The sequence below is a fragment of the Leuresthes tenuis genome, unplaced genomic scaffold (assembly GCF_036924035.1).
Source record: "Leuresthes tenuis unplaced genomic scaffold, fLeuTen1.0.hap1 SCAF_1, whole genome shotgun sequence".
Taxonomy (NCBI): domain Eukaryota; kingdom Metazoa; phylum Chordata; class Actinopteri; order Atheriniformes; family Atherinopsidae; genus Leuresthes; species Leuresthes tenuis.
This window is the reverse complement of record NW_027325355.1, coordinates 153,124-180,690: the sequence shown is the minus strand read 5'-3', so window position 1 is coordinate 180,690 and position 27,567 is coordinate 153,124. Positions and strand designations below refer to the sequence as shown.

Sequence of the window (27,567 nt, the reverse complement as noted above, 5' to 3'; positions counted from 1 at the left end):
ATATAATGCACATTTGTCAGAGACATTGTTGCTTACGGCCACACCACCCTGAATAAGCCCGACCTCGTCTAATCTCGGACGCCAAGCAGGGTTGTACCTGGTTAGTACTTGGATGGGAGACAGCTTGGGAATACCAGGTGCTGTAAGCTTTTTCTCTTCTCTCTACCACCTGCATGTCTTTTGTTGCAACGTCTGATCACCCTGTGACACGTGAAGAAGTTGGTCATCTTCAGCTGCTGCTGCTTTGTTGATAGACACGAGGTGATCTGAGAGTCTCAGTTTCAGCTCCAGAGAATAATCACATCAAGGAGGAAGATGAACCCACTACAAGTCAGCCTTTTTCGGCAATTATCTGGTTATACAGATGAAGTGTATGATTCCAGTACCTATATAATGCACATTTGTCACCGATATTGTTGCTTACGGCCACACCACCCTGAATAAGCCCGACCTCGTCTGATCTCGGAAGCCAAGCACGGTTGGGCCTGGTTAGTACTTGAATGGGAGACCGCTTGGGAATACCAGGTACCTTAAGCTTTTTCTCTTCTCTCTACCACCTGCATGTCTTTTGTTGCAACGTCTGATCACCCTGTGACACATGAGGAAGTTGGTCATCTTCAGCTTCTGCTGCTTTGTTGGCAGACACGAAGTGATCTGAGAGTCTCATGTTCAGCTGGAGAAAATTATCACGTCAGGGAAGAAGATCATTTGCCCGCTACACATCAGCCTTTCTCGGCAATTATCTGGTTGCATAGAGGAACCGTATGATTCCAGTACCTATATAATGCACATTTGTCAGAGACATTGTTGCTTACGGCCACACCACCCTGAATAAGCCCGACCTCGTCTGATCTCGGACGCCAAGCAGGGTTGTACCTGGTTAGTACTTGGATAGGAGACAGCTTGGGAATACCAGGTGCTGTAAGCTTTTTCTCTTCTCTCTACCACCTGCATGTCTTTTGTTGCAACGTCTGATCACCCTGTGACACGTGAAGAAGTTGGTCATCTTCAGCTGCTGCTGCTTTGTTGGCTGACACGAAGTGATCTGAGAGTCTCAGTTTCAGTTGCAGATAATGATCACATCAGAGAAGATGATTTCCCCGCTACACATCAGCCTTTCTCGGCAATTATCTGGTTGCATAGAGGAACCGTATGATTCCAGTACCTATATAATGCACATTTGTCAGAGACATTGTTGCTTACGGCCACACCACCCTGAATAAGCCCGACCTCGTCTGATCTCGGACGCCAAGCAGGGTTGTACCTGGTTAGTACTTGGATAGGAGTCAGCTTGGGAATACCAGGTGCTGTAAGCTTTTTCTCTTCTCTCTACCACCTGCATGTCTTTTGTTGCAACGTCTGATCACCCTGTGACACGTGAAGAAGTTGGTCATCTTCAGCTGCTGCTGCTTTGTTGATAGACACAAGGTGATCTGAGAGTCTCAGTTTCAGCTCCAGAGAATAATCACATCAAGGAGGAAGATGAATCCACTACAAGTCAGCCTTTTTCGGCAATTATCTGGTTATACAGAGGAAGTGTATGATTCCAGTACCTATATAATGCACATTTGTCACCGATATTGTTGCTTACGGCCACACCACCCTGAATAAGCCCGACCTCGTCTGATCTCGGAAGCCAAGCACGGTTGGGCCTGGTTAGTACTTGAATGGGAGACCGCTTGGGAATACCAGGTACCTTAAGCTTTTTCTCTTCTCTCTACCACCTGCATGTCTTTTGTTGCAACGTCTGATCACCCTGTGACACATGAGGAAGTTGGTCATCTTCAGCTTCTGCTGCTTTGTTGGCAGACACGAAGTGATCTGAGAGTCTCATGTTCAGCTGGAGAAAATTATCACGTCAGGGAAGAAGATGATTTGCCCGCTACACATCAGCCTTTCTCGGCAATTATCTGGTTGCATAGAGGAACCGTATGATTCCAGTACCTATATAATGCACATTTGTCAGAGACATTGTTGCTTACGGCCACACCACCCTGAATAAGCCCGACCTCGTCTGATCTCCGACGCCAAGCAGGGTTGTACCTGGTTAGTACTTGGATAGGAGACAGCTTGGGAATACCAGGTGCTGTAAGCTTTTTCTCTTCTCTCTACCACCTGCATGTCTTTTGTTGCAACGTCTGATCACCCTGTGACACGTGAAGAAGTTGGTCATCTTCAGCTGCTGCTGCTTTGTTGATAGACACGAGGTGATCTGAGAGTCTCAGTTTCAGTTGCAGAGAATGATCACATCAGAGAAGATGATTTGTCCGCTACACATCAGCCTTTCTCGGCAATTATCTGGTTGCATAGAGGAACCGTATGATTCCAGTACCTATATAATGCACATTTGTCAGAGACATTGTTGCTTACGGCCACACCACCCTGAATAAGCCCGACCTCGTCTGATCTCGGACGCCAAGCAGGGTTGTACCTGGTTAGTACTTGGATAGGAGTCAGCTTGGGAATACCAGGTGCTGTAAGCTTTTTCTCTTCTCTCTACCACCTGCATGTCTTTTGTTGCAACGTCTGATCACCCTGTGACACATGAGGAAGTTGGTCATCTTCAGCTTCTGCTGCTTTGTTGGCAGACACGAAGTGATCTGAGAGTCTCATGTTCAGCTGGAGAAAATTATCACGTCAGGGAAGAAGATGATTTGCCCGCTACACATCAGCCTTTCTCGGCAATTATCTGGTTGCATAGAGGAACCGTATGATTCCAGTACCTATATAATGCACATTTGTCAGAGACATTGTTGCTTACGGCCACACCACCCTGAATAAGCCCGACCTCGTCTGATCTCGGACGCCAAGCAGGGTTGTACCTGGTTAGTACTTGGATAGGAGACAGCTTTGGAATACCAGGTGCTGTAAGCTTTTTCTCTTCTCTCTACCACCTGCATGTCTTTTGTTGCAACGTCTGATCACCCTGTGACACGTGAAGAAGTTGGTCATCTTCAGCTGCTGCTGCTTTGTTGATAGACACGAGGTGATCTGAGAGTCTCAGTTTCAGTTGCAGAGAATGATCACATCAGAGAAGATGATTTGTCCGCTACACATCAGCCTTTCTCGGCAATTATCTGGTTGCATAGAGGAACCGTATGATTCCTGTACTTATATAATGCACATTTGTCAGACACATTGTTGCTTACGGCCACACCACCCTGAACATGCCCGACCTCGTCTGATCTCGGAAGCCAAGCAGGGTTGAGCCTCCTTAGTACTTGGATGGGAGACAGCTTGGGAATACCAGGTGCTGTAAGCTTTTTCTCTTCTCTCTACCACCTGCATGTCTTTTGTTGCAACGTCTGATCACCCTGTGACACGTGAAGAAGTTAGTCATCTTCAGCTGCTGCTGCTTTGTTGATAGACACGAGGTGATCTGAGAGTCTCAGTTTCAGCTGCAGAGAATAATCACATCAAGGAGGAAGATGAACCCACTACAAGTCAGCCTTTTTCGGCAATTATCTAGTTATACAGAGGAAGTGTATGATTCCAGTACCTATATAATGCACATTTGTCACCAATATTGTTGCTTACGGCCACACCACCCTGAATAAGCCTGATCTCGGAAGCCAAGCAGTGTTGGGCCTGGTTAGTACTTTAATGGGAGACTGCTTGGGAATACCAGGTTCTGTAAGCGTTTTCTCTTCTCTCTACAACCTGCATGTCTTTTGTTGCAACGTCTGATCACCCTGTGACACATGAGGAAGTTGGTCATCTTCAGCAGCTGCTGCTTTGTTGGCAGACACGAAGTGATCTGAGAGTCTCAGTTTCAGCTGCAGAGAATAATCACATCAGGGAAGAAGATGTTTCCATAACAAGTCAGCCTTTCTCTGCAATTATCTGGTTACATAGAGGAAGTGTATGATTCCAGTACCTATATAATGCACATTTGTCACAGAAATTGTTCCTTACGGCCACACCACCCTGAATAAGCCCGACCTCGTCTGATCTCGGAAGCCAAGGAGGGTTGGGCCTGGTTAGTACTTTAATGGGAGACTGCTTGGGAATACCAGGGGCTGTAAGCGTTTTCTCTTCTCTCTACAACCTGCATGTCTTTTGTTGCAACGTCTGATCACCCTGTGACACATGAGGAAGTTGGTCATCTTCAGCAGCTGCTGCTTTGTTGGCAGACACGAAGTGATCTGAGAGTCTCAGTTTCAGCTGCAGAGAATAATCACATCAAGGAGGAAGATGAACCCACTACAAGTCAGCCTTTCTCGGCAATTATCTGGTTTCATAGAGCAAGTGTATGATTCCAGTACCTATATAATTCACATTTGTAACAGATATTGTCGCTTACCGCCACACCACCCTGAATAAGCCCCACCTTGTCTTATCTCGGAAGCCAAGCAGGGTTGGGTCTGGTTTGTACTTCAATGGGAGACTGCTTGGGAATACCAGGTGCTGTAAGCTGTTTCTCTTCTCTCTACCACCTGCATGTGTTTTGTTGCAACGTCTGATCACCCTGTGACACATGAGGAAGTTGGTCATCTTCAGCTGCTGCTGCTTTGTTGGCAGACACGAAGTGATCTGAGAGTCTCAGTTTCAGCTGAAGAGAATGATCACATCAGAGAAGATGATATGCCCACTACACATCAGCCTTTCTCGGCAATTATCTGGTTTCATAGAGGAAGTGTATGATTCCAGTACCTATATAATTCACATTTGTAACAAATATATTTGCTTACCGCCACACCACCCTGAATAAGCCCCACCTTGTCTTATCTCGGAAGCCAAGTAGGGTTGGGCCTGGTTAGTACTTAGATGGGAGACTGCTTGGGATTACCAGGTGCTGTAAGCTTTTTGTCTTCTCTTGACCACCTGCATGTCTTTTGTTGCAACGTCTGATCACCCTGTGACACATGAGGAAGTTGGTCATCTTCAGCTCCTGCTGCTTTGTTGGCAGACATGAGGTAATCTGAGAGTCTCAGTTTCAGCTGGAGAGAATAATCACATCAGAGAAGAAGATGTGCCCACTACAGATCAGCCTTTCTCAGCAATTATCTGGTTACATAGAGGAACCGTATGATTCCTGTACTTATATAATGCACATTTGTCAGACACATTGTTGCTTACGGCCACACCACCCTGAACATGCCCGACCTCGTCTGATCTCGGAAGCCAAGCAGGGTTGAGCCTCCTTAGTACTTGGATGGGAGACAGCTTGGGAATACCAGGTGCTGTAAGCTTTTTCTCTTCTCTCTACCACCTGCATGTCTTTTGTTGCAACGTCTGATCACCCTGTGACACATGAGGAAGTTGGTCATCTTCAGCTGCGGCTGCTTTGTTGGCTGACACGAAGTGATCTGAGAGTCTCAGTTTAAGTTGCAGAGAATGATCACATCAGAGAAGATGATTTGCCCGCTACACATCAGCCTTTCTCGGCAATTATCTGGTTGCATAGAGGAACCGTAGTTGGCAGACACGAAGTGATCTGAGAGTCTCAGTTTCAGCTGCAGAGAATAATCACGTCAGGGAAGAAGATGTGCCCACTACACATCAGCCTTTCTCAGCAATTATCTGGTTACATAGAGGAACCGTATGATTCCAGTACCTATATAATGCACATTTGTCAGAGACGTTGTTGCTTACGGCCACACCACCCTGAATAAGCCCGACCTCGTCTGATCTCGGACGCCAAGCAGGGTTGTACCTGGTTAGTACTTGGATGGGAGACAGCTTGGGAATACCAGGTGCTGTAAGCTTTTTCTCTTCTCTCTACCACCTGCATGTCTTTTGTTGCAACGTCTGATCACCCTGTGACACGTGAAGAAGTTGGTCATCTTCAGCTGCTGCTGCTTTGTTGATAGACACGAGGTGATCTGAGAGTCTCAGTTTCAGCTCCAGAGAATAATCACATCAAGGAGGAAGATGAACCCACTACAAGTCAGCCTTTTTCGGCAATTATCTGGTTGCATAGAGGAACCGTATGATTCCAGTACCTATATAATGCACATTTGTCAGAGACATTGTTGCTTACGGCCACACCACCCTGAATAAGCCCGACCTCGTCTGATCTCGGACGCCAAGCAGGGTTGTACCTGGTTAGTACTTGGATAGGAGTCAGCTTGGGAATACCAGGTGCTGTAAGCTTTTTCTCTTCTCTCTACCACCTGCATGTCTTTTGTTGCAACGTCTGATCACCCTGTGACACATGAGGAAGTTGGTCATCTTCAGCTTCTGCTGCTTTGTTGGCAGACACGAAGTGATCTGAGAGTCTCATGTTCAGCTGGAGAAAATTATCACGTCAGGGAAGAAGATGATTTGCCCGCTACACATCAGCCTTTCTCGGCAATTATCTGGTTGCATAGAGGAACCGTATGATTCCAGTACCTATATAATGCACATTTGTCAGAGACATTGTTGCTTACGGCCACACCACCCTGAATAAGCCCGACCTCGTCTGATCTCGGACGCCAAGCAGGGTTGTACCTGGTTAGTACTTGGATAGGAGACAGCTTTGGAATACCAGGTGCTGTAAGCTTTTTCTCTTCTCTCTACCACCTGCATGTCTTTTGTTGCAACGTCTGATCACCCTGTGACACGTGAAGAAGTTGGTCATCTTCAGCTGCTGCTGCTTTGTTGATAGACACGAGGTGATCTGAGAGTCTCAGTTTCAGTTGCAGAGAATGATCACATCAGAGAAGATGATTTGTCCGCTACACATCAGCCTTTCTCGGCAATTATCTGGTTGCATAGAGGAACCGTATGATTCCAGTACCTATATAATGCACATTTGTCAGAGACATTGTTGCTTACGGCCACACCACCCTGAATAAGCCCGACCTCGTCTGATCTCGGACGCCAAGCAGGGTTGTACCTGGTTAGTACTTGGATAGGAGTCAGCTTGGGAATACCAGGTGCTGTAAGCTTTTTCTCTTCTCTCTACCACCTGCATGTCTTTTGTTGCAACGTCTGATCACCCTGTGACACGTGAAGAAGTTGGTCATCTTCAGCTGCTGCTGCTTTGTTGATAGACACGAGGTGATCTGAGAGTCTCAGTTTCAGCTCCAGAGAATAATCACATCAAGGAGGAAGATGAACCCACTACAAGTCAGCCTTTTTCGGCAATTATCTGGTTATACAGAGGAAGTGTATGATTCCAGTACCTATATAATGCACATTTGTCACCGATATTGTTGCTTACGGCCACACCACCCTGAATAAGCCCGACCTCGTCTGATCTCGGAAGCCAAGCACGGTTGGGCCTGGTTAGTACTTGAATGGGAGACCGCTTGGGAATACCAGGTACCTTAAGCTTTTTCTCTTCTCTCTACCACCTGCATGTCTTTTGTTGCAACGTCTGATCACCCTGTGACACATGAGGAAGTTGGTCATCTTCAGCTTCTGCTGCTTTGTTGGCAGACACGAAGTGATCTGAGAGTCTCATGTTCAGCTGGAGAAAATTATCACGTCAGGGAAGAAGATGATTTGCCCGCTACACATCAGCCTTTCTCGGCAATTATCTGGTTGCATAGAGGAACCGTATGATTCCAGTACCTATATAATGCACATTTGTCACCGATGTTGTTGCTTATGGCCACACCACCCTGAATAAGCCCAACCTCGTCTGATCTCGGAAGCCAAGCAGGGTTGGGCCTGGTTAGTACTTGAATGGGAGACCGCTTGGGAATACCAGGTGCCTTAAGCTTTTTCTCTTCTCTCTACCACCTGCATGTCTTTTGTTGCAACGTCTGATCACCCTGTGACACATGAGGAAGTTGGCCATCTTCAGCTGCTGCTGCTTTGTTGGAAGACACGAAGTGATCTGAGAGTCTCAGTTTCAGCTAAAGAGAATAATCACTTCAGGGAAGAAGATGTGCCCACTACAGATCAGCCTTTCTCAGCAATTATCTGGTTACATAGAGGAACCGTATGATTCCTGTACTTATATAATGCACATTTGTCAGACACATTGTTGCTTACGGCCACACCACCCTGAACATGCCCGACCTCGTCTGATCTCGGAAGCCAAGCAGGGTTGAGCCTCCTTAGTACTTGGATGGGAGACAGCTTGGGAATACCAGGTGCTGTAAGCTTTTTCTCTTCTCTCTACCACCTGCATGTCTTTTGTTGCAACGTCTGATCACCCTGTGACACATGAGGAAGTTGGTCATCTTCAGCTGCTGCTGCTTTGTTGGCTGACACGAAGTGATCTGAGAGTCTCAGTTTCAGTTGCAGAGAATGATCACATCAGAGAAGATGATTTGCCCGCTACACATCAGCCTTTCTCGGCAATTATCTGGTTGCATAGAGGAACCGTAGTTGGCAGACACGAAGTGATCTGAGAGTCTCAGTTTCAGCTGCAGAGAATAATCACGTCAGGGAAGAAGATGTGCCCACTACACATCAGCCTTTCTCGGAAATGATCTGGTTGCATAGAGGAACCGTATGATTCCAGTACCTATATAATGCACATTTGTCAGAGACATTGTTGCTTACGGCCACACCACCCTGAACATGCCCGACCTCGTCTGATCTCGGAAGCCAAGGAGGGTTGGGCCTAGTTAGTACTTGGATGGAAGACCTCTTGGGAATACCAGGTGCTTTAAGCTTTTTCTCTTCTCTCTACCACCTGCATGTCTTTTTTTGCAACGTCTGATCACCCTGTGACACATGAAGAAGTTGGTCATCTTCAGCTGCTGCTGCTTTGTTGGCAGACACAAAGTGATCTGAGAGTCTCAGTTTCAGCTGCAGAGAATAATCACGTCAGGGAAGAAGATGTGCCCACTACACATCAGCCTTTCTCGGAAATGATCTGGTTGCATAGAGGAACCGTATGATTCCAGTACCTATATAATGCACATTTGTCAGAGACATTGTTGCTTACGGCCACACCACCCTGAACATGCTCGACCTCGTCTGATCTCGGAAGCCAAGGAGGTTTGGGCCTGGTTAGTACTTGGATAGGAGACCTCTTGGGAATACCAGGTGTGGTAAGCTTTTTCTCTTCTCTCTACCACCTGCATGTCTTTTGTTGCAACGTCTGATCACCCTGTGACACATGAGGAAGTTGGTCATCTTCAGCAGCTGCTGCTGCTTTGTTGGCAGACACGAAGTGATCTGAGAGTCTCAGTTTAAGTTGCAGAGAATGATCACATCAGGGAAGAAGATATGCCCATAACAAGTGAGCCTTTCTCGGAAATTATCTGGTTACATAGAGGAAGTGTATGATTCCAGTACTTATATAATGCACATTTGTCACAGTTATTGTTGCTTACGGCCACACCACCCTGAATATACCCGACCTCGTCTGATCTCGGAAGCCAAGCACGTTTGAGCCTGGTTAGTACTTGGATGGTAGACTGCTTGGGAATACCAGGTGCTGTAAGCGTTTTCTCTTCTCTCTACAACCTGCATGTCTTTTGTTGCAACGTCTGATCACCCTGTGACACATGAGGAAGTTGGTGATCTTCAGCTGCTGCTGCTTTGTTGGCAGACACCAAGTGATCTGAGAGTCTCAGTTTCAGCTGCAGAGAATAATCACATCAGGGAAGAAGATGTGCCCATAACAAGTCAGCCTTTCTCTGCAATTATCTGGTTACATAGAGGAAGTGTATGATTCCAGTACCTATATAATGCACATTTGTCACAGAAATTGTTCCTTACGGCCACACCACCCTGAATATGCCCGACCTCGTCTGATCTCGGAAGCCAAGGAGGGTTGGGCCTGGTTAGTACTTTAATGGGAGACTGCTTGGGAATACCAGGTGCTGTAAGCGTTTTCTCTTCTCTCAACAACCTGCATGTCTTTTGTTGCAACGTCTGATCTCCCTGTGACACATGAGGAAGTTGGTCATCTTCAGCTGCTGCTGCTTTGTTGGCAGACACGAAGTGATCTGAGAGTCTCAGTTTCAGCTGAAGAGAATAATCACGTCAGGGAAGAAGATGTGCCCACTACACATCAGCCTTTCTCAGCAATTATCTGGTTACATAGAGGAACCGTATGATTCCTGTACTTATATAATGCACATTTGTCACAGACATTGTTGCTTACGGCCACACCACCCTCAATATGCCTGACCTCGTCTGATCTCGGAAGCCAAGAAGAGTTGGGCCTGGTTAGTACTTTGGTGGGAGACCGCTTGAAAATACCAGGTGCTGTAAGCTTTTTCTCTTCTCTCTACCACCTGCATGTCTTTTTTTGCAACGTCTGATCACCCTGTGACACATGAGGAAGTTGGTCATCTTCAGCTGCTGCTGCTTTGTTGGCAGACACAGAGTGATCTGAGAGTCTCAGTTTCAGTTGCAGAGAATAATCACATCAGGGAAGAATATGTGCCCACTACAAGTCAGCCTTTCTCGGCAATTATCTGGTTTCATAGAGGAACCGTATGATTCCAGTACCTATATAATGCACATGTGTCACAGAAATTGTTCCTTACGGCCACACCACCCTGAATAAGCCTGACCTCGTCTGATCTCGGAAGCCAAGGAGGGTTGGGCCTGGTTAGTACTTTAATGGGAGACTGCTTGGGAATACCAGGTGCTGTAAGCGTTTTCTCTTCTCTCTACAACCTGCATGTCTTTTGTTGCAACGTCTGATCACCCTGTGACACATGAGGAAGTTGGCCATCTTCAGCTGCTGCTGCTTTGTTGGAAGACACGAAGTGATCTGAGAGTCTCAGTTTCAGCTGAAGAGAATAATCACGTCAGGGAAGAAGATGTGCCCACTACACATCAGCCTTTCTCAGCAATTATCTGGTTACATAGAGGAACCGTATGATTCCTGTACCTATATAATGCACATTTGTCACAGACATTGTTACTTACGGCCACACCACCCTGAATTTGCCTGACCTCGTCTGATCTCGGAAGCCAAGCAGTGTTGGGCCTGGTTAGTACTTGGGTGGGAGACCTTTTGGGAATACCAGGTGCTGTAAGGTTTTTCTCTTCTCTCTACCACCTGCATGTGTTTTGTTGCAACGTCTGATCACCCTGTGACACATGAGGTATTTGGTCATCTTCAGCTGCGGCTGCTTTGTTGGCAAACACGAAGTGATCTGAGAGTCTCAGTTTCAGCTGAAGAGAATGATCACGTCAGGGAACAAGATGTGCCCACTACACATCAGTCTTTCTCTGCAATTATCTGGTTGCATAGAGGAACCGTATGATTCCAGTACCTATATAATGCACATTTTTCAGAGATATTGTTGCTTACGGCCACACCACCCTGAACATGCCCGCCCTCGTCTGATCTCGGAAGCCAAGCACAGTTGGGCCTGGTTTGTACTTGGATGGAAGACCTTTTGGGAATACCAGGTGCTTTAAGCTTTTTCTCTGCTCTCTACCACCTGCATGTCTTTTGTTGCAACGTCTGATCACCCTATGACACATGAGGAAGTTGGTCATCTTCAGCAGCTGCTGCTGCTTTGTTGGCAGACACGAAGTGATCTGAGAGTCTCAGTTTCAGTTGCAGAGAATGATCACATCAGAGAAGATTATTTGCCCGCTACACATCAGCCTTTCTCGGCAATTATCTGGTTGCATAGAGGAACCGTATGATTCCAGTACCTATATAATGCACATTTGTCAGAGACATTGTTGCTTACGGCCACACCACCCTGAAGAAGCCTGACCTCGTCTGATCTCGGACGCCAAGCAGGGTTGTACCTGGTTAGTACTTGGATGGGAGACAGCTTGGGAGTACCAGGTGCTGTAAGCTTTTTCTCTTCTCTCTACCACCTGCATGTGTTTTGTTGCAACGTCTGATCACCCTGTGACACATGAGGAAGTTGGTCATCTTCAGCTGTTGCTGCTTTGTTGGAAGACACGAAGTGATCTGAGAGTCTCAGTTTCAGCTGAAGAGAATAATCACGTCAGGGAAGAAGATGTGCCCACTACACATCAGCCTTTCTCAGCAATTATCTGGTTACATAGAGGAACCGTATGATTCCTGTACTTATATAATGCACATTTGTCACAGACATTGTTGCTTACGGCCACACCACCCTGAATATGCCTGACCTCGTCTGATCTCGGAAGCCAAGCAGAGTTGGGCCTGGTTAGTACTTGGGTGGGAGACCGCTTGAAAATACCAGGTGCTGTAAGCTTTTTCTCTTCTCTCTACCACCTGCATGTCTTTTTTTGCAACGTCTGATCACCCTGTGACACATGAGGAAGTTGGTCATCTTCAGCTGCTGCTGCTTTGTTGGCAGACACAGAGTGATCTGAGAGTCTCAGTTTCAGCTGCAGAGAATAATCACATCAGGGAAGAATATGTGCCCACTACAAGTCAGCCTTTCTCGGCAATTATCTGGTTTCATAGAGGAAGTGTATGATTCCAGTACCTATATAATGCACATTTGTCACAGAAATTGTTCCTTACGGCCACACCACCCTGAATAAGCCTGACCTCGTCTGATCTCGGAAGCCGAGGAGGGTTGGGCCTGGTTAGTACTTTAATGGGAGACTGCTTGGGAATACCAGGTGCTGTAAGCGTTTTCTCTTCTCTCTACAACCTACATGTCTTTTGTTGCAACGTCTGATCACCCTGTGACACATGAGGTATTTGGTCATCTTCAGCTGCGGCTGCTTTGTTGGCAAACACAAAGTGATCTGAGAGTCTCAGTTTCAGCTGAAGAGAATGATCACGTCAGGGAACAAGATGTGCCCACTACACATCAGCCTTTCTCTGCAATTATCTGGTTGCATAGAGGAACCGTATGATTCCAGTACCTATATAATGCACATTTTTCAGAGATATTGTTGCTTACGGCCACACCACCCTGAACATCCCCTTCCTCGTCTGATCTCGGAAGCCAAGCACAGTTGGGCCTGGTTTGTACTTGGATGGAAGACCTCTTGGGAATACCAGGTGCTTTAAGCTTTTTCTCTTCTCTCAACCACCTGCATGTCTTTTGTTGCAATGTCTGATCACCCTGTGACACATGAGGAAGTTGGTCATCTTCAGCTGCTGCTGCTTTGTTGGCAGACACGAAGTGATCTGAGAGTCTCATTTTCAGCTGGAGAGAATTATCACGTCAGGGAACAAGATATGCCCTCTACATATCAGCCTTTCTCTGCAAATATCTGGTTACATAGAGGAACCATATGATTTGATTACCTATATAATGCGCATTTGTCACAGAGATTGTTGCTTACGGCCAAACCACCCTGAATATGTCCAACCTCGTCTGATCTCGGAAGCCAAGGAGGGTTGGGCCTGGTTAGTACTTTGATGGGAGACCGCTTGGGAATACCAGGTGCTGTAAGCTTTTTCTCTTCTCTCTACCACCTGCATGTCTTTTGTTGCAACGTCTGATCACCCTGTGACACATGAGGAAGTTGGTCATCTTCAGCTTCTGCTGCTTTGTTGGCAGACACGAAGTGATCTGAGAGTCTCAGTTTCAGTTGCAGAGAATGATCACATCAGAGAAGATGATTTACCCGCTACACATCAGCCTTTCTCGGCAATTATCTGGTTGCATAGAAGAACCGTATGATTCCAGTACCTATATAATGCACATTTGTCAGAGACATTGTTGCTTACGGCCACACAACCCTGAACATGCCCGACCTCGTCTGATCTCGGAAGCCAAGCACAGTTGGGCCTGGTTTGTACTTGGATGGAAGACCTCTTGGGAATACGAGGTGCTGTAAGCTTTTTCTCTTCTCTCTACCACCTGCATGTCTTTTGTTGCAACGTCTGATCACCCTGTGACACATGAGGAAGTTGGTCATCTTCAGCTTCTGCTGCTTTGTTGGCAGACACAAAGTGATCTGAGAGTCTCAGTTTCAGCTCGAGAGAATAATCACGTCAGGGAAGAAGATGTGCCCACTACTTATCAGCTTTTCTCGGCAATTATCTGGTTACATAGAGGAACTGTATGATTCCAGTACCTTTATAATGCACATTTGTCACAGTTATGGTTGCTTACCGCCACACCACCCTGAATATGCCCGACCACGTCTGATCTCGGAAGCCAAGCAGGTTTGGGCCTGGTTTGTACTTGGATGGTAGACTCTCTGGGAATGCCAGGTGCTGTAAGCTTTTTCTCTTCTCTCTACCACCTGCATGTCTTTTGTTGCAACGTCTGATCACCCTGTGACACATGAGGAAGTTGGTCATCTTCAGCTACTGCTGCTTTGTTGGCAGACACAAAGTGATCTGAGAGTCTCAGTTTCAGCTGCAGAGAATAATCACGTCAGGGAAGAAGATGTGCCCACTACACATCAGCCTTTCTCGGAAATGATCTGGTTGCATAGAGGAACCGTATGATTCCAGTACCTATATAATGCACATTTGTCAGAGACATTGTTGCTTACGGCCACACCACCCTGAACATGCTCGACCTCGTCTGATCTCGGAAGCCAAGGAGGTTTGGGCCTGGTTAGTACTTGGATAGGAGATCTCTTGGGAATACCAGGTGTGGTAAGCTTTTTCTCTTCTCTCTACCACCTGCATGTCTTTTGTTGCAACGTCTGATCACCCTGTGACACATGAGGAAGTTGGTCATCTTCAGCAGCTGCTGCTGCTTTGTTGGCAGACACGAAGTGATCTGAGAGTCTCAGTTTAAGTTGCAGAGAATGATCACATCAGGGAAGAAGATATGCCCATAACAAGTGAGCCTTTCTCGGAAATTATCTGGTTACATAGAGGAAGTGTATGATTCCAGTACTTATATAATGCACATTTGTCACAGTTATTGTTGCTTACGGCCACACCACCCTGAATATACCCGACCTCGTCTGATCTCGGAAGCCAAGCACGTTTGAGCCTGGTTAGTACTTGGATGGTAGACTGCTTGGGAATACCAGGTGCTGTAAGCGTTTTCTCTTCTCTCTACAACCTGCATGTCTTTTGTTGCAACGTCTGATCACCCTGTGACACATGAGGAAGTTGGTGATCTTCAGCTGCTGCTGCTTTGTTGGCAGACACCAAGTGATCTGAGAGTCTCAGTTTCAGCTGCAGAGAATAATCACATCAGGGAAGAAGATGTGCCCATAACAAGTCAGCCTTTCTCTGCAATTATCTGGTTACATAGAGGAAGTGTATGATTCCAGTACCTATATAATGCACATTTGTCACAGAAATTGTTCCTTACGGCCACACCACCCTGAATATGCCCGACCTCGTCTGATCTCGGAAGCCAAGGAGGGTTGGGCCTGGTTAGTACTTTAATGGGAGACTGCTTGGGAATACCAGGTGCTGTAAGCGTTTTCTCTTCTCTCAACAACCTGCATGTCTTTTGTTGCAACGTCTGATCTCCCTGTGACACATGAGGAAGTTGGTCATCTTCAGCTGCTGCTGCTTTGTTGGCAGACACGAAGTGATCTGAGAGTCTCAGTTTCAGCTGAAGAGAATAATCACGTCAGGGAAGAAGATGTGCCCACTACACATCAGCCTTTCTCAGCAATTATCTGGTTACATAGAGGAACCGTATGATTCCTGTACTTATATAATGCACATTTGTCACAGACATTGTTGCTTACGGCCACACCACCCTCAATATGCCTGACCTCGTCTGATCTCGGAAGCCAAGAAGAGTTGGGCCTGGTTAGTACTTTGGTGGGAGACCGCTTGAAAATACCAGGTGCTGTAAGCTTTTTCTCTTCTCTCTACCACCTGCATGTCTTTTTTTGCAACGTCTGATCACCCTGTGACACATGAGGAAGTTGGTCATCTTCAGCTGCTGCTGCTTTGTTGGCAGACACAGAGTGATCTGAGAGTCTCAGTTTCAGTTGCAGAGAATAATCACATCAGGGAAGAATATGTGCCCACTACAAGTCAGCCTTTCTCGGCAATTATCTGGTTTCATAGAGGAACCGTATGATTCCAGTACCTATATAATGCACATGTGTCACAGAAATTGTTCCTTACGGCCACACCACCCTGAATAAGCCTGACCTCGTCTGATCTCGGAAGCCAAGGAGGGTTGGGCCTGGTTAGTACTTTAATGGGAGACTGCTTGGGAATACCAGGTGCTGTAAGCGTTTTCTCTTCTCTCTACAACCTGCATGTCTTTTGTTGCAACGTCTGATCACCCTGTGACACATGAGGAAGTTGGCCATCTTCAGCTGCTGCTGCTTTGTTGGAAGACACGAAGTGATCTGAGAGTCTCAGTTTCAGCTGAAGAGAATAATCACGTCAGGGAAGAAGATGTGCCCACTACACATCAGCCTTTCTCAGCAATTATCTGGTTACATAGAGGAACCGTATGATTCCTGTACCTATATAATGCACATTTGTCACAGACATTGTTACTTACGGCCACACCACCCTGAATTTGCCTGACCTCGTCTGATCTCGGAAGCCAAGCAGTGTTGGGCCTGGTTAGTACTTGGGTGGGAGACCTTTTGGGAATACCAGGTGCTGTAAGGTTTTTCTCTTCTCTCTACCACCTGCATGTGTTTTGTTGCAACGTCTGATCACCCTGTGACACATGAGGTATTTGGTCATCTTCAGCTGCGGCTGCTTTGTTGGCAAACACGAAGTGATCTGAGAGTCTCAGTTTCAGCTGAAGAGAATGATCACGTCAGGGAACAAGATGTGCCCACTACACATCAGTCTTTCTCTGCAATTATCTGGTTGCATAGAGGAACCGTATGATTCCAGTACCTATATAATGCACATTTTTCAGAGATATTGTTGCTTACGGCCACACCACCCTGAACATGCCCGCCCTCGTCTGATCTCGGAAGCCAAGCACAGTTGGGCCTGGTTTGTACTTGGATGGAAGACCTTTTGGGAATACCAGGTGCTTTAAGCTTTTTCTCTGCTCTCTACCACCTGCATGTCTTTTGTTGCAACGTCTGATCACCCTATGACACATGAGGAAGTTGGTCATCTTCAGCAGCTGCTGCTGCTTTGTTGGCAGACACGAAGTGATCTGAGAGTCTCAGTTTCAGTTGCAGAGAATGATCACATCAGAGAAGATTATTTGCCCGCTACACATCAGCCTTTCTCGGCAATTATCTGGTTGCATAGAGGAACCGTATGATTCCAGTACCTATATAATGCACATTTGTCAGAGACATTGTTGCTTACGGCCACACCACCCTGAAGAAGCCTGACCTCGTCTGATCTCGGACGCCAAGCAGGGTTGTACCTGGTTAGTACTTGGATGGGAGACAGCTTGGGAGTACCAGGTGCTGTAAGCTTTTTCTCTTCTCTCTACCACCTGCATGTGTTTTGTTGCAACGTCTGATCACCCTGTGACACATGAGGAAGTTGGTCATCTTCAGCTGTTGCTGCTTTGTTGGAAGACACGAAGTGATCTGAGAGTCTCAGTTTCAGCTGAAGAGAATAATCACGTCAGGGAAGAAGATGTGCCCACTACACATCAGCCTTTCTCAGCAATTATCTGGTTACATAGAGGAACCGTATGATTCCTGTACTTATATAATGCACATTTGTCACAGACATTGTTGCTTACGGCCACACCACCCTGAATATGCCTGACCTCGTCTGATCTCGGAAGCCAAGCAGAGTTGGGCCTGGTTAGTACTTGGGTGGGAGACCGCTTGAAAATACCAGGTGCTGTAAGCTTTTTCTCTTCTCTCTACCACCTGCATGTCTTTTTTTGCAACGTCTGATCACCCTGTGACACATGAGGAAGTTGGTCATCTTCAGCTGCTGCTGCTTTGTTGGCAGACACAGAGTGATCTGAGAGTCTCAGTTTCAGCTGCAGAGAATAATCACATCAGGGAAGAATATGTGCCCACTACAAGTCAGCCTTTCTCGGCAATTATCTGGTTTCATAGAGGAAGTGTATGATTCCAGTACCTATATAATGCACATTTGTCACAGAAATTGTTCCTTACGGCCACACCACCCTGAATAAGCCTGACCTCGTCTGATCTCGGAAGCCGAGGAGGGTTGGGCCTGGTTAGTACTTTAATGGGAGACTGCTTGGGAATACCAGGTGCTGTAAGCGTTTTCTCTTCTCTCTACAACCTACATGTCTTTTGTTGCAACGTCTGATCACCCTGTGACACATGAGGTATTTGGTCATCTTCAGCTGCGGCTGCTTTGTTGGCAAACACAAAGTGATCTGAGAGTCTCAGTTTCAGCTGAAGAGAATGATCACGTCAGGGAACAAGATGTGCCCACTACACATCAGCCTTTCTCTGCAATTATCTGGTTGCATAGAGGAACCGTATGATTCCAGTACCTATATAATGCACATTTTTCAGAGATATTGTTGCTTACGGCCACACCACCCTGAACATCCCCTTCCTCGTCTGATCTCGGAAGCCAAGCACAGTTGGGCCTGGTTTGTACTTGGATGGAAGACCTCTTGGGAATACCAGGTGCTTTAAGCTTTTTCTCTTCTCTCAACCACCTGCATGTCTTTTGTTGCAATGTCTGATCACCCTGTGACACATGAGGAAGTTGGTCATCTTCAGCTGCTGCTGCTTTGTTGGCAGACACGAAGTGATCTGAGAGTCTCATTTTCAGCTGGAGAGAATTATCACGTCAGGGAACAAGATATGCCCTCTACATATCAGCCTTTCTCTGCAAATATCTGGTTACATAGAGGAACCATATGATTTGATTACCTATATAATGCGCATTTGTCACAGAGATTGTTGCTTACGGCCAAACCACCCTGAATATGTCCAACCTCGTCTGATCTCGGAAGCCAAGGAGGGTTGGGCCTGGTTAGTACTTTGATGGGAGACCGCTTGGGAATACCAGGTGCTGTAAGCTTTTTCTCTTCTCTCTACCACCTGCATGTCTTTTGTTGCAACGTCTGATCACCCTGTGACACATGAGGAAGTTGGTCATCTTCAGCTTCTGCTGCTTTGTTGGCAGACACGAAGTGATCTGAGAGTCTCAGTTTCAGTTGCAGAGAATGATCACATCAGAGAAGATGATTTACCCGCTACACATCAGCCTTTCTCGGCAATTATCTGGTTGCATAGAAGAACCGTATGATTCCAGTACCTATATAATGCACATTTGTCAGAGACATTGTTGCTTACGGCCACACAACCCTGAACATGCCCGACCTCGTCTGATCTCGGAAGCCAAGCACAGTTGGGCCTGGTTTGTACTTGGATGGAAGACCTCTTGGGAATACGAGGTGCTGTAAGCTTTTTCTCTTCTCTCTACCACCTGCATGTCTTTTGTTGCAACGTCTGATCACCCTGTGACACATGAGGAAGTTGGTCATCTTCAGCTTCTGCTGCTTTGTTGGCAGACACAAAGTGATCTGAGAGTCTCAGTTTCAGCTCGAGAGAATAATCACGTCAGGGAAGAAGATGTGCCCACTACTTATCAGCTTTTCTCGGCAATTATCTGGTTACATAGAGGAACTGTATGATTCCAGTACCTTTATAATGCACATTTGTCACAGTTATGGTTGCTTACCGCCACACCACCCTGAATATGCCCGACCACGTCTGATCTCGGAAGCCAAGCAGGTTTGGGCCTGGTTTGTACTTGGATGGTAGACTCTCTGGGAATGCCAGGTGCTGTAAGCTTTTTCTCTTCTCTCTACCACCTGCATGTCTTTTGTTGCAACGTCTGATCACCCTGTGACACATGAGGAAGTTGGTCATCTTCAGCTACTGCTGCTTTGTTGGCAGACACAAAGTGATCTGAGAGTCTCAGTTTCAGCTGCAGAGAATAATCACGTCAGGGAAGAAGATGTGCCCACTACACATCAGCCTTTCTCGGAAATGATCTGGTTGCATAGAGGAACCGTATGATTCCAGTACCTATATAATGCACATTTGTCAGAGACATTGTTGCTTACGGCCACACCACCCTGAACATGCTCGACCTCGTCTGATCTCGGAAGCCAAGGAGGTTTGGGCCTGGTTAGTACTTGGATAGGAGACCTCTTGGGAATACCAGGTGTGGTAAGCTTTTTCTCTTCTCTCTACCACCTGCATGTCTTTTGTTGCAACGTCTGATCACCCTGTGACACATGAGGAAGTTGGTCATCTTCAGCAGCTGCTGCTGCTTTGTTGGCAGACACGAAGTGATCTGAGAGTCTCAGTTTAAGTTGCAGAGAATGATCACATCAGGGAAGAAGATATGCCCATAACAAGTGAGCCTTTCTCGGAAATTATCTGGTTACATAGAGGAAGTGTATGATTCCAGTACTTATATAATGCACATTTGTCACAGAAATTGTTCCTTACGGCCACACCACCCTGAATAAGCCTGACCTCGTCTGATCTCGGAAGCCGAGGAGGGTTGGGCCTGGTTAGTACTTTAATGGGAGACTGCTTGGGAATACCAGGTGCTGTAAGCGTTTTCTCTTCTCTCTACAACCTACATGTCTTTTGTTGCAACGTCTGATCACCCTGTGACACATGAGGTATTTGGTCATCTTCAGCTGCGGCTGCTTTGTTGGCAAACACAAAGTGATCTGAGAGTCTCAGTTTCAGCTGAAGAGAATGATCACGTCAGGGAACAAGATGTGCCCACTACACATCAGCCTTTCTCTGCAATTATCTGGTTGCATAGAGGAACCGTATGATTCCAGTACCTATATAATGCACATTTTTCAGAGATATTGTTGCTTACGGCCACACCACCCTGAACATCCCCTTCCTCGTCTGATCTCGGAAGCCAAGCACAGTTGGGCCTGGTTTGTACTTGGATGGAAGACCTCTTGGGAATACCAGGTGCTTTAAGCTTTTTCTCTTCTCTCAACCACCTGCATGTCTTTTGTTGCAATGTCTGATCACCCTGTGACACATGAGGAAGTTGGTCATCTTCAGCTGCTGCTGCTTTGTTGGCAGACACAAAGTGATCTGAGAGTCTCATTTTCAGCTGGAGAGAATTATCACGTCAGGGAACAAGATATGCCCGCTACATATCAGCCTTTCTCTGCAAATATCTGGTTACATAGAGGAACCATATGATTTGATTACCTATATAATGCGCATTTGTCACAGAGATTGTTGCTTACGGCCAAACCACCCTGAATATGTCCAACCTCGTCTGATCTCGGAAGCCAAGGAGGGTTGGGCCTGGTTAGTACTTTGATGGGAGACCGCTTGGGAATACCAGGTGCTGTAAGCTTTTTCTCTTCTCTCTACCACCTGCATGTCTTTTGTTGCAACGTCTGATCACCCTGTGACACATGAGGAAGTTGGTCATCTTCAGCTTCTGCTGCTTTGTTGGCAGACACGAAGTGATCTGAGAGTCTCAGTTTCAGTTGCAGAGAATGATCACATCAGAGAAGATGATTTACCCGCTACACATCAGCCTTTCTCGGCAATTATCTGGTTGCATAGAAGAACCGTATGATTCCAGTACCTATATAATGCACATTTGTCAGAGACATTGTTGCTTACGGCCACACAACCCTGAACATGCCCGACCTCGTCTGATCTCGCAAGCCAAGCACAGTTGGGCCTGGTTTGTACTTGGATGGAAGACCTCTTGGGAATACGAGGTGCTGTAAGCTTTTTCTCTTCTCTCTACCACCTGCATGTCTTTTGTTGCAACGTCTGATCACCCTGTGACACATGAGGAAGTTGGTCATCTTCAGCTTCTGCTGCTTTGTTGGCAGACACAAAGTGATCTGAGAGTCTCAGTTTCAGCTCGAGAGAATAATCACGTCAGGGAAGAAGATGTGCCCACTACTTATCAGCTTTTCTCGGCAATTATCTGGTTACATAGAGGAACTGTATGATTCCAGTACCTTTATAATGCACATTTGTCACAGTTATGGTTGCTTACCGCCACACCACCCTGAATATGCCCGACCACGTCTGATCTCGGAAGCCAAGCAGGTTTGGGCCTGGTTTGTACTTGGATGGTAGACTCTCTGGGAATGCCAGGTGCTGTAAGCTTTTTCTCTTCTCTCTACCACCTGCATGTCTTTTGTTGCAACGTCTGATCACCCTGTGACACATGACGAAGTTGGTCATCTTCAGCTACTGCTGCTTTGTTGGCAGACACAAAGTGATCTGAGAGTCTCAGTTTCAGCTGCAGAGAATAATCACGTCAGGGAAGAAGATGTGCCCACTACACATCAGCCTTTCTCGGAAATGATCTGGTTGCATAGAGGAACCGTATGATTCCAGTACCTATATAATGCACATTTGTCAGAGACATTGTTGCTTACGGCCACACCACCCTGAACATGCTCGACCTCGTCTGATCTCGGAAGCCAAGGAGGTTTGGGCCTGGTTAGTACTTGGATAGGAGACCTCTTGGGAATACCAGGTGTGGTAAGCTTTTTCTCTTCTCTCTACCACCTGCATGTCTTTTGTTGCAACGTCTGATCACCCTGTGACACATGAGGAAGTTGGTCATCTTCAGCAGCTGCTGCTGCTTTGTTGGCAGACACGAAGTGATCTGAGAGTCTCAGTTTAAGTTGCAGAGAATGATCACATCAGGGAAGAAGATATGCCCATAACAAGTGAGCCTTTCTCGGAAATTATCTGGTTACATAGAGGAAGTGTATGATTCCAGTACTTATATAATGCACATTTGTCACAGTTATTGTTGCTTACGGCCACACCACCCTGAATATACCCGACCTCGTCTGATCTCGGAAGCCAAGCACGTTTGAGCCTGGTTAGTACTTGGATGGTAGACTGCTTGGGAATACCAGGTGCTGTAAGCGTTTTCTCTTCTCTCTACAACCTGCATGTCTTTTGTTGCAACGTCTGATCACCCTGTGACACATGAGGAAGTTGGTGATCTTCAGCTGCTGCTGCTTTGTTGGCAGACACCAAGTGATCTGAGAGTCTCAGTTTCAGCTGCAGAGAATAATCACATCAGGGAAGAAGATGTGCCCATAACAAGTCAGCCTTTCTCTGCAATTATCTGGTTACATAGAGGAAGTGTATGATTCCAGTACCTATATAATGCACATTTGTCACAGAAATTGTTCCATACGGCCACACCACCCTGAATATGCCCGACCTCGTCTGATCTCGGAAGCCAAGGAGGGTTGGGCCTGGTTAGTACTTTAATGGGAGACTGCTTGGGAATACCAGGTGCTGTAAGCGTTTTCTCTTCTCTCAACAACCTGCATGTCTTTTGTTGCAACGTCTGATCTCCCTGTGACACATGAGGAAGTTGGTCATCTTCAGCTTCTGCTGCTTTGTTGGCAGACACGAAGTGATCTGAGAGTCTCAGTTTCAGCTGAAGAGAATAATCACGTCAGGGAAGAAGATGTGCCCACTACACATCAGCCTTTCTCAGCAATTATCTGGTTACATAGAGGAACCGTATGATTCCTGTACTTATATAATGCACATTTGTCACAGACATTGTTGCTTACGGCCACACCACCCTCAATATGCCTGACCTCGTCTGATCTCGGAAGCCAAGAAGAGTTGGGCCTGGTTAGTACTTTGGTGGGAGACCGCTTGAAAATACCAGGTGCTGTAAGCTTTTTCTCTTCTCTCTACCACCTGCATGTCTTTTTTTGCAACGTCTGATCACCCTGTGACACATGAGGAAGTTGGTCATCTTCAGCTGCTGCTGCTTTGTTGGCAGACACAGAGTGATCTGAGAGTCTCAGTTTCAGTTGCAGAGAATAATCACATCAGGGAAGAATATGTGCCCACTACAAGTCAGCCTTTCTCGGCAATTATCTGGTTTCATAGAGGAAGTGTATGATTCCAGTACCTATATAATGCACATGTGTCACAGAAATTGTTCCTTACGGCCACACCACCCTGAATAAGCCTGACCTCGTCTGATCTCGGAAGCCAAGGAGGGTTGGGCCTGGTTAGTACTTTAATGGGAGACTGCTTGGGAATACCAGGTGCTGTAAGCGTTTTCTCTTCTCTCTACAACCTGCATGTCTTTTGTTGCAACGTCTGATCACCCTGTGACACATGAGGAAGTTGGCCATCTTCAGCTGCTGCTGCTTTGTTGGAAGACACGAAGTGATCTGAGAGTCTCAGTTTCAGCTGAAGAGAATAATCACGTCAGGGAAGAAGATGTGCCCACTACACATCAGCCTTTCTCAGCAATTATCTGGTTACATAGAGGAACCGTATGATTCCTGTACCTATATAATGCACATTTGTCACAGACATTGTTACTTACGGCCACACCACCCTGAATTTGCCTGACCTCGTCTGATCTCGGAAGCCAAGCAGTGTTGGGCCTGGTTAGTACTTGGGTGGGAGACCTTTTGGGAATACCAGGTGCTGTAAGGTTTTTCTCTTCTCTCTACCACCTGCATGTGTTTTGTTGCAACGTCTGATCACCCTGTGACACATGAGGTATTTGGTCATCTTCAGCTGCGGCTGCTTTGTTGGCAAACACGAAGTGATCTGAGAGTCTCAGTTTCAGCTGAAGAGAATGATCACGTCAGGGAACAAGATGTGCCCACTACACATCAGTCTTTCTCTGCAATTATCTGGTTGCATAGAGGAACCGTATGATTCCAGTACCTATATAATGCACATTTTTCAGAGACATTGTTGCTTACGGCCACACCACCCTGAACATGCCCGCCCTCGTCTGATCTCGGAAGCCAAGCACAGTTGGGCCTGGTTTGTACTTGGATGGAAGACCTTTTGGGAATACCAGGTGCTTTAAGCTTTTTCTCTTCTCTCAACCACCTGCATGTCTTTTGTTGCAATGTCTGATCACCCTGTGACACATGAGGAAGTTGGTCATCTTCAGCTGCTGCTGCTTTGTTGGCAGACACGAAGTGATCTGAGAGTCTCATTTTCAGCTGGAGAGAATTATCACGTCAGGGAAGAAGATGTGCACACAACAAGTTAGCCTTTCTCTGCAATTATCTGGTTACATAGAGGAACCATATGATTTGATTGCCTATATAATGCGCATTTGTCACAGAGACTGTTGCTTACGGCCAAACCACCCTGAATATGTCCAACCTCGTCTGATCTCGGAAGCCAAGGAGGGTTGGGCCTGGTTAGTACTTTGATGGGAGACCGCTTGGGAATACCAGGTGCTGTAAGCTTTTTTTCTTCTCTCTACCACCTGCATGTCTTTTGTTGCAACGTCTGATCACCCTGTGACACATGAGGAAGGTGGTCATCTTCAGCTGCTGCTGCTTTGTTGGCAGACACGAAGTGATCTGAGAGTCTCAGTTTCAGCTGAAGAGAATGATCACATCAGAGAAGATGATATGCCCGCTACACATCAGCCTTTCTCGGCAATTATCTGGTTGCATAGAGGAACCATATGATTCCAGTACCTATATAATGCACATTTGTCAGAGACATTGTTGCTTACGGCCACACAACCCTGAACATGCCCGACCTCGTCTGATCTCGGAAGCCAAGCACAGTTGGGCCTGGTTTGGACTTGGATGGAAGACCTCTTGGGAATACGAGGTGCTGTAAGCTTTTTCTCTTCTCTCTACCACCTGCATGTCTTTTGTTGCAACGTCTGATCACCCTGTGACACATGAGGAAGTTGGTCATCTTCAGCTTCTGCTGCTTTGTTGGCAGACACAAAGTGATCTGAGAGTCTCAGTTTCAGCTCGAGAGAATAATCACGTCAGGGAAGAAGATGTGCCCACTACTTATCAGCTTTTCTTGGCAATTATCTGGTTACATAGAGGAACTGTATGATTCCAATATCTTTATAATGCACATTTGTCACAGTTATGGTTGCTTACCGCCACACCACCCTGAATATGCCTGACCACGTCTGATCTCGGAAGCCAAGCAGGTTTGGGCCTGGTTAGTACTTGGATGATAGACTCTCTGGGAATACCAGGTGCTGTAAGCTTTTTCTCTTCTCTCTACCACCTGCATGTCTTTTGTTGCAACGTCTGATCACCCTGTGACACATGAGGAAGTTGGTCATCTTCAGCTGCTGCTGCTTTGTTGGCAGACACAAAGTGATCTGAGAGTCTCAGTTTCAGCTGCAGAGAATAATCACGTCAGGGAAGAAGATGTGCCCACTACACATCAGCCTTTCTCGGAAATGATCTGGTTGCATAGAGGAACCGTATGATTCCAGTACCTATATAATGCACATTTGTCAGAGACACTGTTGCTTACGGCCACACCACCCTGAACATGCTCGACCTCGTCTGATCTCGGAAGCCAAGGAGGTTTGGGCCTGGTTAGTACTTGGATGGAAGACCTCTTGGGAATGCCAGGTATGGTAAGCTTTTTCTCTTCTCTCTACCACCTGCATGTCTTTTGTTGCAACGTCTGATCACCCTGTGACACATGAGGAAGTTGGTCATCTTCAGCAGCTGCTGCTGCTTTGTTGGCAGACACGAAGTGATCTGAGAGTCTCAGTTTCAGCTGCAGAGAATGATCACATCAGGGAAGAAGATGTGCCCATAACAAGTGAGCCTTTCTCGGAAATTATCTGGTTACATAGAGGAAGTGAATGATTCCAGTACTTATATAATGCACATTTGTCACAGTTATTGTTGCTTACGGCCACACCACCCTGAATATACCCGACCTCGTCTGATCTCGGAAGCCAAGCAGGTTTGAGCCTGGTTAGTACTTGGATGGTAGACTGCTTGGGAATACCAGGTGCTGTAAGCGTTTTCTCTTCTCTCTACAACCTGCATGTCTTTTGTTGCAACGCCTGATCACCCTGTGACACATGAGGAAGTTGGTCATCTTCAGCTGCTGCTGCTTTGTTGGCAGACACCAAGTGATCTGAGAGTCTCAGTTTCAGCTGCAGAGAATAATCACATCAGGGAAGAAGATGTGCCCATAACAAGTCAGCCTTTCTCTGCAATTATCTGGTTACATAGAGGAAGTGTATGATTCCAGTACCTATATAATGCACATTTGTCACAGAAATTGTTCCTTACGGCCACACCACCCTGAATATGCCCGACCTCGTCTGATCTCGGAAGCCAAGGAGGGTTGGTCCTGGTTAGTACTTTAATGGGAGACTGCTTGGGAATACCAGGTGCTGTAAGCGTTTTCTCTTCTCTCTACAACCTGCATGTCTTTTGTTGCAACGTCTGATCACCCTGTGACACATGAGGAAGTTGGTCATCTTCAGCTGCTGCTGCTTTGTTGGCAGACACGAAGTGATCTGAGAGTCTCAGTTTCAGTTGCAGAGAATGACCACATCAGAGAAGATGATATGCCCGCTACACATCAGCCTTTCTCGGCAATTATCTGGTTGCATAGAGGAACCGTATGATTCCAGTACCTATATAATGCACATTTGTCAGAGACATTGTTGCTTACGGCCACACCACCCTGAACATGCCTGACCTCGTCTGATCTCGGAAGCCAAGCAGTGTTGGGCCTGGTTAGTACTTGGATGGGAAATCTCTTGGGAATACCAGGTGCTGTAAGCTTCTTCTCTTCTCTCGACCACCTGCATGTCTTTTGTTGCAACGTCTGATCATCCTGTGACACATGAGGAAGTTGGTCATCTTCAGCAGCTGCTGCTTCTTTGTTGGCAGACACGAAGTGATCTGAGAGTCTCAGTTTCAGCTGCAGAGAATAATCACATCAGGGAGGAAGATGTGCCCACTACAAGTCAGCCTTTCTCGGCAATTATCTGGTTACATAGAGGAAGTGTATGATTCCAGTACTTAGCAGCCACCACCCCAAGGCCCCTAAGGGACCCCGCCCCACACCGCAAGACAGCCCCACCTGCAAGCCCCCAAAACTGCCCTCCAAGCCCGACACACAGTCCCCCCCAGCAATCACCAACCC

At 46.7% G+C, this 27,567-nt stretch overlaps 67 pseudogenes; all 67 read left to right on the top strand.

Moving 5' to 3' along the window:
* Positions 1 to 30: 30 nt before the first annotated feature.
* LOC140294757 (5S ribosomal RNA) lies at positions 31 to 149 on the top strand (annotated as a pseudogene).
* Positions 150 to 418: 269 nt separating this feature from the next.
* LOC140319838 (5S ribosomal RNA) lies at positions 419 to 537 on the top strand (annotated as a pseudogene).
* A 272-nt stretch (positions 538 to 809) lies between these two features.
* Positions 810 to 928, top strand: LOC140289880 (5S ribosomal RNA; annotated as a pseudogene).
* Positions 929 to 1,197: 269 nt separating this feature from the next.
* On the top strand, positions 1,198 to 1,316 carry LOC140292091 (5S ribosomal RNA; annotated as a pseudogene).
* A 269-nt stretch (positions 1,317 to 1,585) lies between these two features.
* Positions 1,586 to 1,704, top strand: LOC140319832 (5S ribosomal RNA; annotated as a pseudogene).
* A 272-nt stretch (positions 1,705 to 1,976) lies between these two features.
* On the top strand, positions 1,977 to 2,095 carry LOC140294732 (5S ribosomal RNA; annotated as a pseudogene).
* A 269-nt stretch (positions 2,096 to 2,364) lies between these two features.
* Positions 2,365 to 2,483, top strand: LOC140292090 (5S ribosomal RNA; annotated as a pseudogene).
* A 272-nt stretch (positions 2,484 to 2,755) lies between these two features.
* On the top strand, positions 2,756 to 2,874 carry LOC140293022 (5S ribosomal RNA; annotated as a pseudogene).
* Positions 2,875 to 3,143: 269 nt separating this feature from the next.
* Positions 3,144 to 3,262, top strand: LOC140292916 (5S ribosomal RNA; annotated as a pseudogene).
* Positions 3,263 to 3,909: 647 nt separating this feature from the next.
* On the top strand, positions 3,910 to 4,028 carry LOC140291860 (5S ribosomal RNA; annotated as a pseudogene).
* A 1,045-nt stretch (positions 4,029 to 5,073) lies between these two features.
* Positions 5,074 to 5,192, top strand: LOC140292915 (5S ribosomal RNA; annotated as a pseudogene).
* Positions 5,193 to 5,589: 397 nt separating this feature from the next.
* Positions 5,590 to 5,708, top strand: LOC140290324 (5S ribosomal RNA; annotated as a pseudogene).
* Positions 5,709 to 5,977: 269 nt separating this feature from the next.
* Positions 5,978 to 6,096, top strand: LOC140292089 (5S ribosomal RNA; annotated as a pseudogene).
* A 272-nt stretch (positions 6,097 to 6,368) lies between these two features.
* On the top strand, positions 6,369 to 6,487 carry LOC140293021 (5S ribosomal RNA; annotated as a pseudogene).
* Positions 6,488 to 6,756: 269 nt separating this feature from the next.
* Positions 6,757 to 6,875, top strand: LOC140292087 (5S ribosomal RNA; annotated as a pseudogene).
* A 269-nt stretch (positions 6,876 to 7,144) lies between these two features.
* Positions 7,145 to 7,263, top strand: LOC140319825 (5S ribosomal RNA; annotated as a pseudogene).
* A 272-nt stretch (positions 7,264 to 7,535) lies between these two features.
* LOC140305638 (5S ribosomal RNA) lies at positions 7,536 to 7,654 on the top strand (annotated as a pseudogene).
* A 269-nt stretch (positions 7,655 to 7,923) lies between these two features.
* LOC140292914 (5S ribosomal RNA) lies at positions 7,924 to 8,042 on the top strand (annotated as a pseudogene).
* A 397-nt stretch (positions 8,043 to 8,439) lies between these two features.
* LOC140282043 (5S ribosomal RNA) lies at positions 8,440 to 8,558 on the top strand (annotated as a pseudogene).
* Positions 8,559 to 8,827: 269 nt separating this feature from the next.
* Positions 8,828 to 8,946, top strand: LOC140292311 (5S ribosomal RNA; annotated as a pseudogene).
* Positions 8,947 to 9,218: 272 nt separating this feature from the next.
* On the top strand, positions 9,219 to 9,337 carry LOC140289670 (5S ribosomal RNA; annotated as a pseudogene).
* A 269-nt stretch (positions 9,338 to 9,606) lies between these two features.
* On the top strand, positions 9,607 to 9,725 carry LOC140275210 (5S ribosomal RNA; annotated as a pseudogene).
* A 269-nt stretch (positions 9,726 to 9,994) lies between these two features.
* Positions 9,995 to 10,113, top strand: LOC140282678 (5S ribosomal RNA; annotated as a pseudogene).
* A 269-nt stretch (positions 10,114 to 10,382) lies between these two features.
* On the top strand, positions 10,383 to 10,501 carry LOC140291542 (5S ribosomal RNA; annotated as a pseudogene).
* Positions 10,502 to 10,770: 269 nt separating this feature from the next.
* On the top strand, positions 10,771 to 10,889 carry LOC140309349 (5S ribosomal RNA; annotated as a pseudogene).
* Positions 10,890 to 11,158: 269 nt separating this feature from the next.
* On the top strand, positions 11,159 to 11,277 carry LOC140294953 (5S ribosomal RNA; annotated as a pseudogene).
* Positions 11,278 to 11,549: 272 nt separating this feature from the next.
* Positions 11,550 to 11,668, top strand: LOC140295010 (5S ribosomal RNA; annotated as a pseudogene).
* A 269-nt stretch (positions 11,669 to 11,937) lies between these two features.
* On the top strand, positions 11,938 to 12,056 carry LOC140301088 (5S ribosomal RNA; annotated as a pseudogene).
* A 269-nt stretch (positions 12,057 to 12,325) lies between these two features.
* On the top strand, positions 12,326 to 12,444 carry LOC140295626 (5S ribosomal RNA; annotated as a pseudogene).
* Positions 12,445 to 12,713: 269 nt separating this feature from the next.
* LOC140297033 (5S ribosomal RNA) lies at positions 12,714 to 12,832 on the top strand (annotated as a pseudogene).
* Positions 12,833 to 13,101: 269 nt separating this feature from the next.
* Positions 13,102 to 13,220, top strand: LOC140316434 (5S ribosomal RNA; annotated as a pseudogene).
* A 269-nt stretch (positions 13,221 to 13,489) lies between these two features.
* Positions 13,490 to 13,608, top strand: LOC140293989 (5S ribosomal RNA; annotated as a pseudogene).
* A 269-nt stretch (positions 13,609 to 13,877) lies between these two features.
* On the top strand, positions 13,878 to 13,996 carry LOC140291807 (5S ribosomal RNA; annotated as a pseudogene).
* A 269-nt stretch (positions 13,997 to 14,265) lies between these two features.
* LOC140294852 (5S ribosomal RNA) lies at positions 14,266 to 14,384 on the top strand (annotated as a pseudogene).
* Positions 14,385 to 14,656: 272 nt separating this feature from the next.
* LOC140289669 (5S ribosomal RNA) lies at positions 14,657 to 14,775 on the top strand (annotated as a pseudogene).
* Positions 14,776 to 15,044: 269 nt separating this feature from the next.
* On the top strand, positions 15,045 to 15,163 carry LOC140275204 (5S ribosomal RNA; annotated as a pseudogene).
* A 269-nt stretch (positions 15,164 to 15,432) lies between these two features.
* On the top strand, positions 15,433 to 15,551 carry LOC140282671 (5S ribosomal RNA; annotated as a pseudogene).
* A 269-nt stretch (positions 15,552 to 15,820) lies between these two features.
* Positions 15,821 to 15,939, top strand: LOC140291540 (5S ribosomal RNA; annotated as a pseudogene).
* Positions 15,940 to 16,208: 269 nt separating this feature from the next.
* On the top strand, positions 16,209 to 16,327 carry LOC140309341 (5S ribosomal RNA; annotated as a pseudogene).
* Positions 16,328 to 16,596: 269 nt separating this feature from the next.
* LOC140294952 (5S ribosomal RNA) lies at positions 16,597 to 16,715 on the top strand (annotated as a pseudogene).
* Positions 16,716 to 16,987: 272 nt separating this feature from the next.
* LOC140295009 (5S ribosomal RNA) lies at positions 16,988 to 17,106 on the top strand (annotated as a pseudogene).
* Positions 17,107 to 17,375: 269 nt separating this feature from the next.
* On the top strand, positions 17,376 to 17,494 carry LOC140301086 (5S ribosomal RNA; annotated as a pseudogene).
* Positions 17,495 to 17,763: 269 nt separating this feature from the next.
* LOC140295625 (5S ribosomal RNA) lies at positions 17,764 to 17,882 on the top strand (annotated as a pseudogene).
* Positions 17,883 to 18,151: 269 nt separating this feature from the next.
* On the top strand, positions 18,152 to 18,270 carry LOC140297032 (5S ribosomal RNA; annotated as a pseudogene).
* Positions 18,271 to 18,539: 269 nt separating this feature from the next.
* On the top strand, positions 18,540 to 18,658 carry LOC140316430 (5S ribosomal RNA; annotated as a pseudogene).
* Positions 18,659 to 18,927: 269 nt separating this feature from the next.
* On the top strand, positions 18,928 to 19,046 carry LOC140293987 (5S ribosomal RNA; annotated as a pseudogene).
* Positions 19,047 to 19,315: 269 nt separating this feature from the next.
* On the top strand, positions 19,316 to 19,434 carry LOC140291806 (5S ribosomal RNA; annotated as a pseudogene).
* Positions 19,435 to 19,703: 269 nt separating this feature from the next.
* On the top strand, positions 19,704 to 19,822 carry LOC140292310 (5S ribosomal RNA; annotated as a pseudogene).
* Positions 19,823 to 20,094: 272 nt separating this feature from the next.
* LOC140295624 (5S ribosomal RNA) lies at positions 20,095 to 20,213 on the top strand (annotated as a pseudogene).
* Positions 20,214 to 20,482: 269 nt separating this feature from the next.
* Positions 20,483 to 20,601, top strand: LOC140297031 (5S ribosomal RNA; annotated as a pseudogene).
* Positions 20,602 to 20,870: 269 nt separating this feature from the next.
* LOC140316424 (5S ribosomal RNA) lies at positions 20,871 to 20,989 on the top strand (annotated as a pseudogene).
* A 269-nt stretch (positions 20,990 to 21,258) lies between these two features.
* Positions 21,259 to 21,377, top strand: LOC140296618 (5S ribosomal RNA; annotated as a pseudogene).
* Positions 21,378 to 21,646: 269 nt separating this feature from the next.
* Positions 21,647 to 21,765, top strand: LOC140291805 (5S ribosomal RNA; annotated as a pseudogene).
* A 269-nt stretch (positions 21,766 to 22,034) lies between these two features.
* Positions 22,035 to 22,153, top strand: LOC140292309 (5S ribosomal RNA; annotated as a pseudogene).
* Positions 22,154 to 22,425: 272 nt separating this feature from the next.
* On the top strand, positions 22,426 to 22,544 carry LOC140289668 (5S ribosomal RNA; annotated as a pseudogene).
* A 269-nt stretch (positions 22,545 to 22,813) lies between these two features.
* On the top strand, positions 22,814 to 22,932 carry LOC140290093 (5S ribosomal RNA; annotated as a pseudogene).
* Positions 22,933 to 23,201: 269 nt separating this feature from the next.
* On the top strand, positions 23,202 to 23,320 carry LOC140282669 (5S ribosomal RNA; annotated as a pseudogene).
* A 269-nt stretch (positions 23,321 to 23,589) lies between these two features.
* LOC140291539 (5S ribosomal RNA) lies at positions 23,590 to 23,708 on the top strand (annotated as a pseudogene).
* A 269-nt stretch (positions 23,709 to 23,977) lies between these two features.
* LOC140309327 (5S ribosomal RNA) lies at positions 23,978 to 24,096 on the top strand (annotated as a pseudogene).
* A 269-nt stretch (positions 24,097 to 24,365) lies between these two features.
* Positions 24,366 to 24,484, top strand: LOC140294951 (5S ribosomal RNA; annotated as a pseudogene).
* A 269-nt stretch (positions 24,485 to 24,753) lies between these two features.
* Positions 24,754 to 24,872, top strand: LOC140316418 (5S ribosomal RNA; annotated as a pseudogene).
* A 269-nt stretch (positions 24,873 to 25,141) lies between these two features.
* On the top strand, positions 25,142 to 25,260 carry LOC140296894 (5S ribosomal RNA; annotated as a pseudogene).
* Positions 25,261 to 25,529: 269 nt separating this feature from the next.
* Positions 25,530 to 25,648, top strand: LOC140294823 (5S ribosomal RNA; annotated as a pseudogene).
* A 269-nt stretch (positions 25,649 to 25,917) lies between these two features.
* LOC140295106 (5S ribosomal RNA) lies at positions 25,918 to 26,036 on the top strand (annotated as a pseudogene).
* A 272-nt stretch (positions 26,037 to 26,308) lies between these two features.
* LOC140269305 (5S ribosomal RNA) lies at positions 26,309 to 26,427 on the top strand (annotated as a pseudogene).
* Positions 26,428 to 26,696: 269 nt separating this feature from the next.
* LOC140290993 (5S ribosomal RNA) lies at positions 26,697 to 26,815 on the top strand (annotated as a pseudogene).
* A 269-nt stretch (positions 26,816 to 27,084) lies between these two features.
* LOC140300832 (5S ribosomal RNA) lies at positions 27,085 to 27,203 on the top strand (annotated as a pseudogene).
* The last annotated feature ends 364 nt before the right edge of the window (positions 27,204 to 27,567 follow it).